Source organism: Melanotaenia boesemani, chromosome 15 (genome assembly GCF_017639745.1).
Source record: "Melanotaenia boesemani isolate fMelBoe1 chromosome 15, fMelBoe1.pri, whole genome shotgun sequence".
Classification (NCBI taxonomy): Eukaryota; Metazoa; Chordata; class Actinopteri; order Atheriniformes; family Melanotaeniidae; genus Melanotaenia; species Melanotaenia boesemani.
In genome coordinates this window covers 24,201,235-24,217,953 of record NC_055696.1, presented here as the reverse complement: position 1 = coordinate 24,217,953, position 16,719 = coordinate 24,201,235, and the positions used below count along the sequence as shown (strand labels likewise).

At 38.2% G+C, this 16,719-nt stretch overlaps 1 protein-coding gene across 3 annotated transcripts in view; it reads left to right on the top strand.

The window, feature by feature from the left end:
* Window positions 1-16,719, top strand: part of zbtb16a (zinc finger and BTB domain containing 16a) — a 157,438-nt gene that overhangs the window by 60,178 nt on the left and 80,541 nt on the right. The gene's annotated exons all lie outside the window — the stretch shown is intronic.

Here is a 16,719-nt window from a genome sequence, read left to right as displayed (position 1 = left end):
ACTGGCGACGAATATTAACACTTCCAGTCGGGTGCTTAGGCAAACTCTTAACGCTACTGCCTAATGACCTTCAGATGTAAGTCAATGTTAGGGTTTGAAAAAAGAGTCTGCAGAATGCCTGTAGACTAGGAGTAGCTAGGTTAGTAGCTTCGATTCATTGATCAAACATCCAACAGCATTGATCCAAACTGAAACTGATTCTTTATTCTTTCAGTTTTCTTTTACACATTGTGAACATTTTAAAGTTTAATATAAAGAAAGTGATGCAGTCTGTTTTTGTTAAAAGAACATTGGTTTTAGTCAGATTGAACTCGGGAATTTTATTTGGCTGCTGCGATTTCATCTGAATGGAAGGGATTGTGTTAAATCAGTATATTATCTTATTTTGATTACTGGATCCTCAATTAAATCAAGAATTTGTGATATCCACACACAAAAATTATCATTCAAACAATGGAAACTATAATTGTACAGTTAGTCTGTATTTTTAGACACATTTCCCCTTTAACATGCTGCTTAATCCATTGAGAGATTGGGAGATGCTGCTATTCTGAAGGGAGTTCAGAGGCCAGTTTGGTTTTAGTGGTTACCTTTTATTGTAGATTACAGCAGTTTTTAGGTAATTTATACAGCACAGAGTGTAATAAATATGGTGTAAAACCTATTTCAGATAGAGCTGATCTTTATGCAGCTTACTCACAAGCTCCGTTACAGTTTACCCAAAAACAAATATTATCTCGGGGTATCTATTATTGATGGAAACATGTCTTTACATGGTAATCTACTGGCATTTTTGGGTGAGGAGCATAAACTGTGTGGCGTGTCACACAGACTCCCACCACTACGGGACGCTTGTGCTGGGCTATGCCTGCATCTGTGAGCCTGTGCAGCCAATGCATTTTTTTTCCAGAGGGAGGTGTACACTTTAGAATAATGTTCCTATCCGGTCCCAAAGGGAATCGGTAGTAATGGTTGATTTCTTAAGAGAAAATGGCAAATTTCCATCAAAGATGCCTCCCCCAAGTGGACGTTAGATTTAGTAATAAAACAATTAGAAATATGAACTCCAAACAGAAATTATATGTGATGAAATTGTCGTGTAAATAAATGTGTCAAGTGCCCTTTCTTTTCTAAAGTTTATTATAGCTCACATTAACATAAGAAATTTACCAGGTTTAGGCCCAAGCCTAGAGTTCCCACTATCCCTGACCAGCTGTTTAACTTGGCTCCTAAAAATCCATATTTTTGTTCCAATCTGATCCCAATCTGGGTGTAGGAGCAGCATACCCCCGTACATGTCCCAAGCGTTTACATGAGGAAAAATGCAAAGAATTTGGATATGAATGCAGCGAGGTGGGAGGGCTGCTTTGTCTGTGTTTCCATCTCCGTGGTGTTTGTTTGGCTGTTTGGCAGTCGACTTGGTCGGCTGTTTTGGCGCGTTGCCGGCTCTTCCCTCACAGTGATGACGACATATTTGTGCCGGCAGGTCTGGATGTTCTGCCAGCATTCCAGCATTTATGATCACTCGCAGATGTGAGTCCAGGAACACACTGTACTGTACCCAAACCCAGAAATTAATGAAACTTGACTGACTTCCAGGCCACAAATTCTTTAATGTGTACGTGTGTTTGTGTGTATGTGTGTGTGTGTGAGCATGAGTGAGAAGAGAGACGGGAGACTGAAGGGAAGGAGAGGGGTGGGGGGAGTACTATTAAAAGCAAGTCAAGGGAAAAGAAGTAGTTCAGAAAAAACATAGCGACTCAAAGTGTTAAGCGGTTTGTATCTACATTTTTTTTTTCACAGCTGATGTTCTTCCTTGAATGCACACACTCACTCATGCACACACATGCACACGAATCACTACTGTTTTTCTAGCTACATAAATATAGGATGACAGAGAAAACAAACGGCAGTAGCTCATTCTTTAGTAGCATAATATTACTCCCTCTCTGCAACTTAAAACTCACCCTTCCATGCTTCCCCTGACCTGTTGATTTACTGGCCCGAAAACCACAGAGATCTTGCCGCTGGAGAAATCTCAGCTGGCGTATATTACATGAGAGGGACAGACAAGCGAGGTGACACAACACAGGGGTCCACTTAGAATACTGCAGCATCAGCCGTGCTGTCAAACTAATAATTTGAGTTGCCGAGCAGAGACTGGGTGAGGGGCCAGGATGAGGAGTGCTTGTTAGACCTCTGTCCTGAGTAAATGTGACTTCATTGGAAACGTGTTACTCAGGGCAGCTGCCCTCCTTAGTCAGAACTCAGTGTACCTGCACTGTGAGCTTCTGGGAAAAGAAGTGTTTTTGAAGAAATAAAACATAAAAATAGCCTGACTGAACAGTGCATGAGGGATGATAGTCTGTAATAAAGCCTCTCCTCTGGCTGACCAGTCTCACAGCTCTAGATTCAGATGCACTCTCAGGCTAGATGGCAAGTAGCCTTAAATGTCATTTTGCTCAGCATGGCTTTACCTGACACCTGAAAGTGGCTGTGTGGGCATGAACTGTAACTCACACTGCTGAGAAATCTCTCTTCTGTTTCCAAAGGTTGTCTACTGTTTAATAATGTTTTGCATCATGAAACATTGTGAAATATATTCATACACAGCAGGGAAATGTAAAGGTGCTGTGTACGCAAGTAAGGCATTTAAAACCATGTTAAAAAGGAAGTAAATCCTCTTTCATTTCTAAGGTTTCACATATCTGGTAAATATCTGTAAATATAACCTCAGACTAGGAAACACTGAACATATTAAACTGTGTCATTGATTTTAGAAAACATTAACCGAAATGCCGAAAGTATGAAAAGATAAGCACTTACCATGACTCAGCAGCTTAAAGAACCACATTAAACATTGACTTGAGGTGAAGATGTATCTGTCTCCTGATGTTGTGCAGAAATTCAGTGTTGCTTCAGTTTGTTGAGGTTTATGAACATTATTTATATTTATTGACGCACGGGTCCCGCCATCACATGCTAATCAGACTAGCCAGGCTTAGTGTGCTCTTCTTGGGATCATTATGTTGCATGACCCCAGACAGATGGTCTCACGTTCGACTCTAGAAAACTTCATGGTCCACTAGATATCCAGATCCTGTAGCTGCAACATAAGCCCCGATAATGAGCCCTCCTCCACCATGCTTGATAGTTAGAATGAGGTGTTTGTGCTGACATGTTGTGTTTGGGCTTGGACATTGTTCCAGAGGTTCTTTGGTTTGTTCAGATGAAACTTTGGAAACCAAATCTGTGCTGTCATGTTTTTGCTTTTTCAGAGAAGTATTTTCTTCCTCAAACTCTTCCAAACTTTCACATTTACATGAAATATTTCTGTCATCTGTACGGCAGCAAGCAAATGCCATTTTTACTGATTAGTGAGCTACTGTCTCATTTCAGCTGCATCATGTGTTCACAGATCCTAAAGCCCACAGTCCCACTTTCATCTCCACAGGGGATTAATATTCTGCCCGGTAAAGCTCCCTTTTCCTCTTTCATGGTCTGGCTAAATCATAAAACACAGCCAGTAAAGGTCAACAATCATCTTTATTCAATCAGTTTTTTCTCAATCAATCAATCAAACTTGATTTATAAAGCCCTTTTCATGCCAAAGGCAATACAAAGTGCTTCACAAGATAAAAAAAATAAAAATAAAAAATTAAGCACAATTCAATTCATGCATATTAAAACCAAAATAAGCCTTTACACATAAAAAAAAATTCACCTCCCTGACTCTTTAACTTCTGTCTCCAAGCTGAAAGCAGGTATAAAATATTAAAAGTAATAAATAAATACCTGGCTTGATGCTGCTGTGAGGAAACGATGTTATTATGGGGATCCATCCACTCCAGGAGCCAGTCGCCCTACATGGGCCGCCGCCGCGGCAGCCTCCCCGAACAGGGCAGACCAGGGCCCACACCACAGCCATAAGGCTGCAGATCAGGGCCCAGCCAACCAGACAAGGGCAATCAACGCAGCAACAACCCCCAGACAGAGCAGGTAAAACCCCCGGTTTGGAGGATCCCCATGAAGAAAACACTGGAGTTAAAACGGAAATTTAATTACCTTAAGAAAGAGTAAGAACAGCTAAGATTGAATAAATAAATAAATGTATAAATAGATTAATAAACAAATAAGAAGCAATACAGTTGAGTGAAATGAAAAGAAATTAATGTGAAATAAAATTATGTAAAATAAATTAAGATCAAATAAAATTTTGTTAAAAGCCAAGCTAAAAAGGTAGGTCTTAAACCTCTTTTTAAAACTGTTTCACAATTGAGGGCCATATGTCTTGGCCCTCACCCTTGGAACAACTAATAGACTGCTACTAGAGGACCTCACAGTCCGCGAGGGTTCATAATTTAAAAGCATGTCCGATAAATAAGAGGGCCCAAGATCATTAAGACATTTATAAACTACTAAAAGAACCTGAAAATCAATCCTGAAACACACGGGGAGCCAATGCAGCGATTGTAAAATTGGTGTAATGTGTTCCCGCCCTCTGGTCCTCGTCAGAACTCGTGCCGCCGAGTTCGGAAGTAGCTGTAGTTTCGAAATGGACTTTTTGGGAAGACCAGAGAGCAGGGAATTACAGTAATCTAATCTACTAGAAATAAAAGCATGCATCAGTACCTCCGTGCTGGCAAGAGAGAGAAATGGGCGGACTCTGGCGATGTTTTTTTGTTATGTATCTGATGTGTGGAGTAAAATCCAGAGTCGAAAAGAACACCCAGGTTTCTCACACACTGAGAAGGATTAAAATGATGTAGTTTTGATAAAATGACCTTTCTCTTGCCCTCGGGACCTATAATTAAAACTTGTGTTTTGTCCTGATTGAGCTGTAAGACGTTCTGTGCCATCCATGACTTTATATCTAAAATACAGTTTAAAAGGACGTTAACTGGCTCCAGGTCATGAGGAGACACGGCGGTGTAAAGTTGCGTATCATCAGCATAGCTGTGAAAATCAATGCTTTGTCTCCTGATGACATCCCAAAGTGGAAACAAAAGTATCGAGCCTAAAATTGATCCTTGGGGAACCCCACATTGGATTTTATGGATTCTTGAGGAACATGTATCCATACTTACAAAGTATTGGCAATCTGTGAGATAGAAGTAAAACCATTTAAGAACAGTACCTGAGAGGCCCACCAGACTTCTGAGTCTGTCTAGTAAAATCTCATCATCAACTTTATCTAAGACGGCACTAAGATCCAGTAGAACCAGGACAGAAAGTTTCTGTGAGTCTAAGTTAGATCTAAGATCATTAACAATTTTTAAAAGGGCCATCTCTGTACTGTGGTTTGTCCTAAAACTAGACTGAAATTTTTCTAAAATCTTGTGTTTATTCAAAAACTCATGCAGTTGAATAAAAAAAATTTTTCTGTCATTTTACTTAAAAAAGGTAAGTTGGATACAGGTCAGTAATTATCAAGAATGTTTGGATCTAAATTACTCTTCTTCAGAAGGGGCCTCACCACCGCTGTTTTAAAGGTAGCAGGGAAGACACCCGCCTGAAGAGAGTAATTCACTATGTTTGAAAGCTCACACAAAGAAACCATAAAATGTTTTTAAAAGTGATGTGGGAAATGGGTCTAAAAGGCAGGTTGTTGGGTTTAGTTGGGAGAAAATTTGACCAAGCATCTTTGCATCAACCAGGACAAAACTCTCCAGTGTTTCCTCAGGTAAAAACAAAGCTTCAGGTCTGTTAAAATCAACATGTCGTTGAGATAAAAAACTGGATCTAATAGTATTGATCTTACTTGTGAAGTGGTCTGCAAAGTCCTCGCATGCAGCGTCTGATGGAGGCATGGAGGACCTGTTAAAATCTGTGTTTATTAAAAGATCAATAGTTTTAAAAATGAATTTTGGGTTATTTTTGTTATCTGTAATGAGGTTTGAATAGTAGAGTTTTCTTGCCTGTTTTACTGAATTATTGTAGATTTTGAGTTGTTCCTTTAAAATTTCATAATGGACTGTTAATTTTGTTTTTCTCCATTTCATCTCTGCTCTCCTGCAGCTTCTTCTTAACTCATTAATTTCCTGGCTTCTCCACTGTGTTTTTGATTTAACTCCTAATGTTTATGTCAAAGATCTCTTGCTGGAGGTTTCATGTTGACTGGTTAAAAGGGTAATTTTTCTGTTGAATGCCATTTTAGCGGTAGTACATTAAAGCAAACACATAAAACCACTAGAAAAGCAATTGAAATGCAGATAATAGAATAGTTTAATCAACTTTAATCAAATTTAATTTAGTGGTCAGAGAAAACATGAGTTTATTTTGCAGTATAATTCTTTGGAATATATGAAGTACATTTCTAATCATGTTTAAGCTCGGTTCTAATTGCGAAGATGTGAAAATGATGAACTTCTGGAGAATAAATGCAAGTAATCAGGCAGTTGCCAAACAAAGGCCTCCAGCAGATTAATTTGTACCCCAATAACCACCATCCTTTTGTTTGTGGTTCCGTTTACTTTCAAAGGCTGTCCATCAAAAAAATAAATAAATAAATACAAAGCTCAAAGTTGACTTTTCAGCCCTCTCTATTTTCCGTGGAGAAAAAACCAGGAGGACTTGATCTTATTCCTTTTATTACAAGGATGTTGTAGCTTTAAATCCTTTTGGTTGCTAAGTAGCGAATGCCCCGTGCTCCCTTAATGGGCTTGATTTGGTATTCCACTCTGATGCCAAGTCTTATTTTTGTATGCGAGACAAAGTGTTTTGATGGAGGGTGATTTCTGAAACGTCTGTGTGTCTACCAAAGGCTGTTTCTGTGTGTGTGTTTGAGTGTGTATGTGTGCAGTGAGAGTTTTATGGCCTCTCGCAGTACAGTACACTGTGTGCCTTCTGCTCAAAACAAGAACACAGTCGATTGAATTTTGGATTCGCTTCATCATCCCTCCCTCCTCCCAGCAGCTTTGTTGTCAGCGAGCAGCATGTGTGTGTGCTTGTGTGTGTGTGGTAAAAGTCAATTATTGCAAAAGCCTGCCAATTAATTTGCTCTCCTGGAAATTCGAATGATACTGTAGAACTCACACACCCATAAACACACATGTATGCACAGGCACATAAGCTGAGTGCACACACACACACACACACACACACACTATTAATTCAAAAGGAAGGAGAAGATGCAGAGGCTGCAGACGTTTGTTGGCTGCAGTGTGATGTTAAATTAGGTCGTGTGTGTGTTTGGGGGGCTTTTACTAGCTGAATAGTGAACATTGCTCAAGGGGGCTAAAGCAGGATCAGGTGGAATTGCTCGGTCTAGTCATCCAGCTATTCCGGGAGTCTTTTTTTAGGCTAAGGGTCCTTTAAATTGTCTCGGGTGTCAGGATGACAGAAGAGCAGAGCTGATTGTGAGTGCCCTGTGGACCTTATGTGGACACCACAAGTCAACATGCTTGCATGATATCAGAAAAAAGAATAATTTAGTCTGAAAAAAATTAAATAAATAAAACCTCAGATGTAAGGATGTTAGTCTGATTGATTTCCAGGTGCTCTGTACAAGTGTCACAGTTCCTTTTTCAGTTATTGGGTTAGAAGTAACAGAAGAAGCTACACAGAAGAAGAAACTGGTGCAACTGCAATATCTAAGCTGCAATACCGCAAAGATAATAAAAAGCTCAAATATAAGGAAAGGGGTAGTGACTAGAGCTTTAACAGTCCAGTTTACCTTTCAACCTCCTACTACTCTTTCACCTACTAAGTTGTTTTAGCTGTATAATTGTTTTGATCGGTGTTGCAACAGACCAACCAGAAACAGCTCAGTACCAACACGCTGAAATGCAAGAAGGGGATGCATTTCAGCATATTTTAACACAGACACTCATACTTCTATCTGTCACTCAAATCCCATTCCAAGAGACAAGGACAGTGCTCGAAATAAAAGACAAGGTTAAGCCATCGTTTTATTTAACTGGTCATGGTAATATGCTAAATGTTAGCTTGTATGATGCACTATTAAAATACAGTCAATGTGAAAACTAGCTGCAGAAATTCAAGCATTTTGCTGTTGTTGACCAATTTATTCATTTCCACTATTGTAAAGTTTGACAGTATATTACTGTGTTAATAATAATACATGAAGATAGACTAACATCAAATTTTTTGTCATTTTAAAACTCTTAACAAATATTCAAAGTAGCATGTTCTGTTTACTGTATGTTTGGGTTTAATATTTAAGTGTCAACCATTGTGAGATACTGTTAGGTATTAATATACAACTGCAGTAAATTTACTGTACAGTGAACTAAAAATAGGACTGAAACAAACAACAAATGAGAGGGCGAGATTTAATAGCTCGTCTTTGCACGCATGCAGCCAGATTATGTAATTTTATGAACTGACCCCGTAGCTTAGAATGTTTTGTGCCCATCTGGTGGCAAAATCAACAACAGCAATAATAATAAATGCAAAAACTGCTTGTTCTGGTTGGCTTAAAAAAAATAAAAGGATAACCAAGAGAAACCAACATTTACCAAAGAAAGTTTCTGTGTATGTGGAAGTGTGTACTTATGGTATTGGCAAGGTCCATTTGTTCAGGTCTGTATAGTAATTAGTGGTATTTTCCACTTTTGGAGGAGCTTCTGCAATGTGTATCTGGACAGCACGTGTCAATATGAGCCCAATTTGACTTTTGTTTTTAATCTCTTTTCTAAACTGTAATTATTCTTTTCAGATGTATTCTTAAAGACCAGTGTTGTCCCTCAGCTTCCTGCATGTTGCAGTCCAGTAAACCTCCATGCATGTGTGGACATACGAGCCGTCTAAGTGTGTGACTGGAGGGAGGGGGGAGTTGTCAGGGTCTTTAAAGGACTCCCGAATACTTTGCTCATTCATAACACCCTCCCTTCAAAAATCAAAAGAAGAAAGACAGAAGGAGACGCAGTGATGAGAGCCTGGTTGTACGGGGGGAGGGGGGGTGGCAGGAGGCTAAATTTAAATCGTAATTGGCCGACTTCCACAAGCTTGTGGGCATTTTAATGAGTCATAATAACTTCATTTAAAACCAGCTGAGCAGAAAATAGATTGGAGAGGAGCCTGTGGCTAGTATGGATTTGTGTTGCTTTGTGTGTGTGTGTGTGTGTGTGTGTGTGTGTGTGTGTGTGTGTGTGTGTGTGTGTGTGTGTGTGTGTGTGTGTGTGTGAGTGTGAATGTATACAGGCTTGCCTGTATTGAGCCTGACTGTATAACCTTTATGAACATAGACACACACACACAAATGTGCACAGTCATGGTGCAGAAAGTAACCGGTGTGACATTTTCTTCAGGACAGCTCACAGAATATCAAAGAGCTGCTGTTTTTCATGCATCTTTTTGTGTGTGTGTTAGTGTACCATAACAACACAATCAATATACCAGTGGAGTAACCATGGCCAAGTTTATTTCAGAAACCAACTCTTCATTTAACAGTAATCAGGTGCAGGGATGGAAGAGCATCTGCAGAAAAGCTAAATATGACCACAAAGCTTTCACAGTGTGTCATGTTTTGCTCCACTGGATGCAGACATCTTTATCTGCATTTAAATGTTATCCCAATGTGAAGTAATGGTTAGAAGCCTCATTTGAATGACTCAAAGTATCCCACAATGCATTTTAAAGAGTGTTGTCCAAGCAGCGGTCTGTAACTGAAAGCTAACTCCATCAGCTATTGCACAGACATGGTTTTTAATGGCAGTGCAATGCTTTAGGGGACAAAGAAAGGATCAGAGTACTATTTGAAAGAGTTACTTTCCAACAAGCAGCATCATCCACCACTCAGAACTCCCTTTAGAGGCCTTTTAGACCAAGCTGACAGCAGATTTTCTTGTTTCTTTGGGGTGTAACAAACTGTTAAACTCCTGCACTTTTATTTTCAGATGATCAGCACGTTGAATCATCGTTGAGTCTATCAAGAGTGATCAGTCTGGGTGGTCGTTCATCGTAGCTGAAAAATCCATTATTTCACCCACTCAGTGAGGTTTCCCCTCACTTTCGACCTTTACCTCTTCCTATCTGTCTCCACAGTTGTCATGCTAATATTGCTATCACCACTCCTGCAACATATTTTCCACTAATAATGATCTTGAGCTGCACACAAACATCGATAGTGAATTAACTAAAATGATGTGATAACTGTTATTTAAGCAAACACTGTTTAGGAACACAAAAGGTGGATCATGAAACTACAACAGTCCAGCGCTCAGGCCAGGGGCGAAAGTCCCATTTCATTTTTGGGGGGACAATAAAGTTCAGAGAGTAATTCCTGGGGGGGACGTAAAAAACTCGCTCCTCCTCTCTCTCCTTCTCCTTTGCAACTTGCCTTGTAGGGTTGAGCCTCAGCATGTTAAATGATGTTATTAAAACTAATGATAGTAGTTCTAGCATTGTTCTGTATTAGTCCGTGTTCTATAATCTGTATGCAGGTTTTTCTATGATCAACCAGCAGTGTCAACAATGTGTTAGGTGGAGGAGGCCTCCAAAGACATGATGTTAAGTTAGGTAAACAGGTCTCTCTTGTAAATGAGACTGCATGTCCCAAAGGGACTTCCTGTATAAATAAAGGTTAATATTAAATAATAATAAGTAATAATGATTCTCCTTTATGACCACATCTAACAGAATTTCATTGCACCTGCTCAAATTTCTGCTATAGTTCATAAAAGTATCTTTACATGAAGTTAAAGCTCCTAGAGTAATCCAATAACATCAAACTACTCTACAAAAATACATTTATTGTAGCCTCAGCAAACAAAAGATAACACAAGCTATTACGACTATGCCACAAAATATGCACACTCCTTATAGATTTAGATTATAACTTGTAACTGTAGGTCTATAAATAAAATGTTTTAACCATCCATCTATCTGCTGTATGCCGTCTGATCCATCTGTCTGTATCTGTGAAAAACTGGCAAGCTGACTGGACTTTGCCTAATGAAACCATTATGAAACATTTTCATATTTCATTCCTTTCTTATGGACATCTTTATCACAATGCCTTGACTTTACTGGGCTCTTTCTACTTGGTGCTGTGGAGCACTAAAAATGGCTGGAGATCTGTCATTTTTCTTTTATCAATTATTTCAATTGACCTGGTTGGCTGAAAAATACACACAGCCACACACACACACACACACACACAGGGGATATAATCATTATCACACAGCCATTATTAAACTAAAATAAAGTTAATATGCATAATTGTCAAGATTTATTTTCCTCATAGAAACAGAACAATGTTTTGTAAATGTTCTTTCTTAACCATTAAAACTGAACAATCTTTGACTTTAAAAGAAATGAGAAATCTTTCAATCTGAACAAGTCATGGTGATAACTACTAGTCTACAAAATAATTAAAAATCTGGCATCAAACTCAAATTAAAAATATTTATGTACATTTCAAAATCTGGAAATCTCTCCAGCAACGTCACGTTCTTTGAAACACTGTAACTCTTCAACCGTTTACGCGATCAACGTAATTCAAATGATATCTGAACGCTGAGAAGTGCATCTTTGCTGTAATATACAGTACATTACCATAACATGCCACTGGTATACAATACATTACAGTAACATACTGCATACTGCATACAGTGTGCAGCTGGTATATGGCACATTATGGTACTGTAACATACCGCTGATACACGGTACATTACAGTACCATAACATGCCCCTGATATATGGTACATTACTGGAACGTGCAGATGGTACACGGTACATTACGGTACCATAACGTGCGACTAGTATAGAGCCGGTTAACCATCGTCTTAGTTAAAAACCAAAAAGAAGCAGAATTTGGGCAAAGCAGGAGAAATGTTACTTTTCACGTTCGTGTTTGTGGTGAGGTAAATGACTTACTGGCTTCTACACAATGCTGTGGTTTCCTCATGTGAGACTGTCATGGAACTGAAACACAGAGCTGCCAGTAGCCACACCCGTTGGAAAAACGTCAAGAGGACCAAACCACTTTGAGGAATGGGGGGGGGGTCATAATCTTTCATATTTAAAAACACATCCTCTGCATGCTGAAACAGTTGACACAAGCTATTTTGTTTAGGTCTTTTTTTCTTTTTTTTTTGTGTGTGTGTCTTTTGGTTGTTGTTGTGATACATATTGATGTTGTCTTGTTTTTTTGTTTTTTTTTAGGAGCTCCTATTGACTGTCAGCCTTGTTTACCTGTTAAAGCTGTAAGAAATTCTCTGTTGTGTTTCTGTACAGGTGTAGCAGTTGGTTGTCTGGTAGTAGGTTGGATTGAAGGTCGTTGCCTCGATCTACCGTATCTTTTTCTCCTCTTCCTTTTTTCCACTTTCCTTTTTACTTCTCTCCATTACTGTCTTTTTTTTCTGTCCCTTCCAGTTGGGTCCAGCAAAATTAAAACGTTCCGTAATACCAAATAAATAAGATAAAACAATATATTTAAACAAATAAATAAATTTAAACAAATAGATTATCAAGAGAAGCCTTATACCCATAAAGCTCCTCTTGGCAGAGCAAATTTGTTTGGCACAACATTGCAGCCAGACCATCATTCTGCCGCTACCATGCTGGACAGGACAAGTTTAAAAAAAAAAAAAAACACATTTTTTTTACGTTTTGCACCATTTGTGTTGTGCTATATTGAACATTACTATATTATTAATAAAACATTTATTTGCATTTACAATGATTTTTTTAAGGGGGGCTTTATGGAAGGAGGACCATGCCTGTGTGTACATCACATTTCATGAACAAGACAATTTAAAGTGCTGTACGTAAAACATTAAAAGCATTGCAGCAGGGTGCCAGAAGCAATAACAAGTGCTTTAAAAAGAACCTTTAAAAGAATTTTTTTTTAAAAATAAAATAAAATAAAAAAAATAAAATAGATAAATGCAAGAAATAAAGTTCCAGTGTGGGGAATTAACAGTTGTTTCGATAAAAGGCAGGAAATAGAAAAGTTTTTAACACTAATTTAAAACTGCTGAACGTTTCAGCAGACCCATAGTTTTCTGGTGCCCCTCATCTTCAATAGATGAAGTTTTTCTCCTTCGTTTATTGTAAAGATGCATCCATAATCATTTCTGATCGCATCACAGCTGTCTGTATCATAATCAGATAGAGATGAGCCTAAAGATTCCCAGCCCTCTGTGGTGTGTTCCAGTGCTATATTATTGCCTTTTTGCAGATGTTGGTTCTGGATGTTTTTTCAATGTATAAACAAGTGAGAAGTAAGTTAGTGAATTAATTCAGAGTCAGAGATGATCTGTCCTAAGTGTTGTGAGTTGTTGTGGGAGGTCTCTGCTATGTACTTAAACACCTTCAATTTAGCTATCAGGTCTCTGAACCTTTCACTGTAACTGTAAATATAAACAGTGTGTTAAATTAGAAACAATTTGGCAAGTAAATGCATAAATAACCATTTTTACAATGTGGGATTGATATGTTTATTAATCCAGCTGAGGCTCAAGATAAAGCTATAGTATAGTATAGTATAGTATAGTATAGTATAGTATAGTATAGTATAGTATAGTATAGTAAAGATATAGTTTTGATTGTGGCTAAAATTGTCATTTGCTGTTTTTCTGAAGACTTTATATCAAGTTGTGAAAGTGCCACAAAACATGTGGGTTAACAACAACGGATGAAAAGTCCTTACGAGGTTGGTGTCAGCTATAAGCACTGAAGCCCATCAGCCTGCTGAAAACCATATCAAATCAGAGCTTCCTCTGATGGTCTTCCCTTCATATCGGAAGCATTATGTTCTCAAACCAGACAGGAAGTCACACCTAGAAGTTAAGTAAGAGTTATCCATGAGATGGACAGCGTGGGACTGCCAGGAAAACGTAAAATCACTGTTCTTGTTTGAAAAAATGCCTCAAATTTTTACAGCATTATGTCCAAGAACATAGCATTGTTCCACTAATGAGATACTAATGTGTCCTACATTCACATTGGTTATTAGATTTTCACTACCACTTGTCACAGTTTCTGTAATGAGTTCTTGGTATGCACTGACGTCTGCAGAAATTGAAGTCATCCACTCACATTTGACAGCTCCTTCATTGTGCCATGACAGTGCGTGTAATTAGGGTGGTTTTACATGAGTGTGGACAGATTTACATGAGAGTAGACCATTCACATGTCCTGTCCTGTTGTTCTTCTGTTACCAAGCTGATGCCCAGGGCTGTAAAACAAGGCTGTATTTAGTAGCTGGCATTCCCATGTTTAGTAAATGGCCAGATAAATGCATGTTTTGTGTTGGTTTTGACCACTCCATGTGACAGTCACATGAATTAATAATCACTGAATGCATCTGGCATTGTCTTTGCCCAGTTCACACAGCATCCAGACAGCATATCTCTTAAATATTGCTTTTAATGTTGCCTACTCCTTTATTATTTCATAAAATCGCAGTCTCATTTTTGACAGTTTGCTCCAAACTTGCTTTATGATATGTTCTGTGTTTGATACTTTGAATAAAATGTTATAAAGACATTTTTTTGCAAAGGATCTGAATTCTTTTACAACCCCAACTGGGAAACCAGGGTGGAGGGATTGTTTGTGACACAAATGGTAATAAAAGTAAATATTCTCTCAGGCACGAGCCTTTATTGCATTATGTAAGTTGGCCAATAGCTCTGGGAAACTTTTTAGATCAATTTCGCAGCACAGATTAGAGAGCTATGAATCCCATTTATGGAGGAGCTCCCTCATGAAATGCTCTTTGAAACTTTTATATTTTCGGATGAAGGGAGAATGAACCCGGCTAAGCAAAGATCTGCCGACGGCACTTTCATGTGGGGGGAAGAAAGAGAGCAAGAGAAAGTGAAAGGAGACAGAGGGAGCGAGGCAGAGGGAAAAGATAAAAGCACTCCCAAAGCCATCTGGAAGTAGCCAGGACACACAAGGATTGCTTTTATGCTACTAATTCCACTGGGAGGTGCGACATAAAAGCAAAGCATGGATATTGTGTTATGACTGTTGAAAACAAGCAAGTGGCTACAGAATACTAATATGGTTGGTCAGAAGGAAAAGCACTTCAATCCAGGAGCAAACAGGCTTTTGGATGGTCCCCCAGAGGATCTTTTGGGGGGTGTTAGGGGATACAGAGTGTATTGATTTGCTGCTATTAGTTGTCTCATAGGCTGTTTTTGTTTTATTTTTTTTAAGACTGTGCACACACTTTTAGGCTTCACCAAATGTGTTTAGTATGGTTTATCTACTTCATGTGACGCTTCTCTAGTATAACATACTGATGCTCGGTGAGATCTTAGCAAATATACACACTTAATTCTAAGACCTAGGGCTCCCGCATTAGCAGCTACCGCTAAGACCTAGGGCTCCCGCATTAGCAGCTAACGCTAAAACCATGGGCTAACAATGTTATGAAATACTGAAAAAACTTTGTGTTTTCCACTGCTACTTAACAGCCTACTGGAGACTAAATAAAAAAGTAACAGCATGTGGACATGTCAATGCTAGCAACAGGATGTTAGTGAATAGTAAAGACTTGTCGACTATGAGTAGGCTGGGGTGGGAGTTTTCAAACAACTCAGTATCTTTGCTTGAAATGCCCATCCCTAATTTATATAAAAGCCTAACCATATTGATATTGATATTTAGTCCTCATTTTGGGTGTAATGCATGGCTTTAAGTAGATCAGTTATTTGCAACCACTGTTATGCCAGCAGTTAAAATGTTTCTGGGTTTGAATGTGATTTAAGGGTCTTTAACAATCCTTTTAGAGGGACACCTTAGCCTACTGGATGTTACATCCAGAATAACATCATTTCACTGGCAGCTCTGCAATTTAGTTGATGCCTCTGGCAGCCAGAGCATTATGTCATGACTCAAAACCAGTTTGCTTGACTCATGGCTTTACGTACCAACAAATATATATATTTACATATATATATATATTTATATTTATAAGGGACCATGTACAATTTAAACATAAATGTTGCCATTTGCATTATACCAGAGTTAGCCTTTGGCTAATTTACATCTGCAGTCATCTGGCAGGAGCCTTTAAAAATCATACAGCACAACAATACAATTACCATATATGGTTACAACCCCCAAAGATGTGAGCGAAATATGCAAAAGCATACAGTATATGTGGTTTGGAGTAAAAGCTGTACAGAGTGGAAAGACAGCAGCATTTGACATCAGTATCGTCTGTCAAACTGTCAGCCACTTTCATACTCACAAAAACCTTTGAAATGGTTCATAAAATTCAGTGTAAACTCTGAATATATCCATCAGTTTGTTTGGAGGGAATAAGGCATTAACTGGAACATTTAGTATATCCCCCTGTAATGTTCCATCACATTTGCTGCACATGGTTTAACGTAGATCAATAAAGTTTTGACTTTTTAAAGGTTTATAATAATAATAAAATGACTGCATTTCCACCAGTTATTAATAACTGGTTATTTTCAAGAGGAAACTTTGTGAAAATTTATATGAAAATTATTCTTTGGCTTCTAAGAACTCAGACAAGTCAAAATCATTTAAATGTCAAATAGTTAAAATAAATCATATAAGCTGAAAAACTGAAGAAATGACATAAAATATTCAACTTTTCCATTAAATTTTAATTATTCTCAAAAACCTGTAAAAGTAATAGATATGCAGGTAGGAAGGTAAGTACTTTATTAAGTACATAGCTTCTGATCTGCTGTGCACAATAAAAAGTCATTTAATTTAATTTTATTTATTTTATAAAAAAAATTCTCATAGTTTAACACAATTACA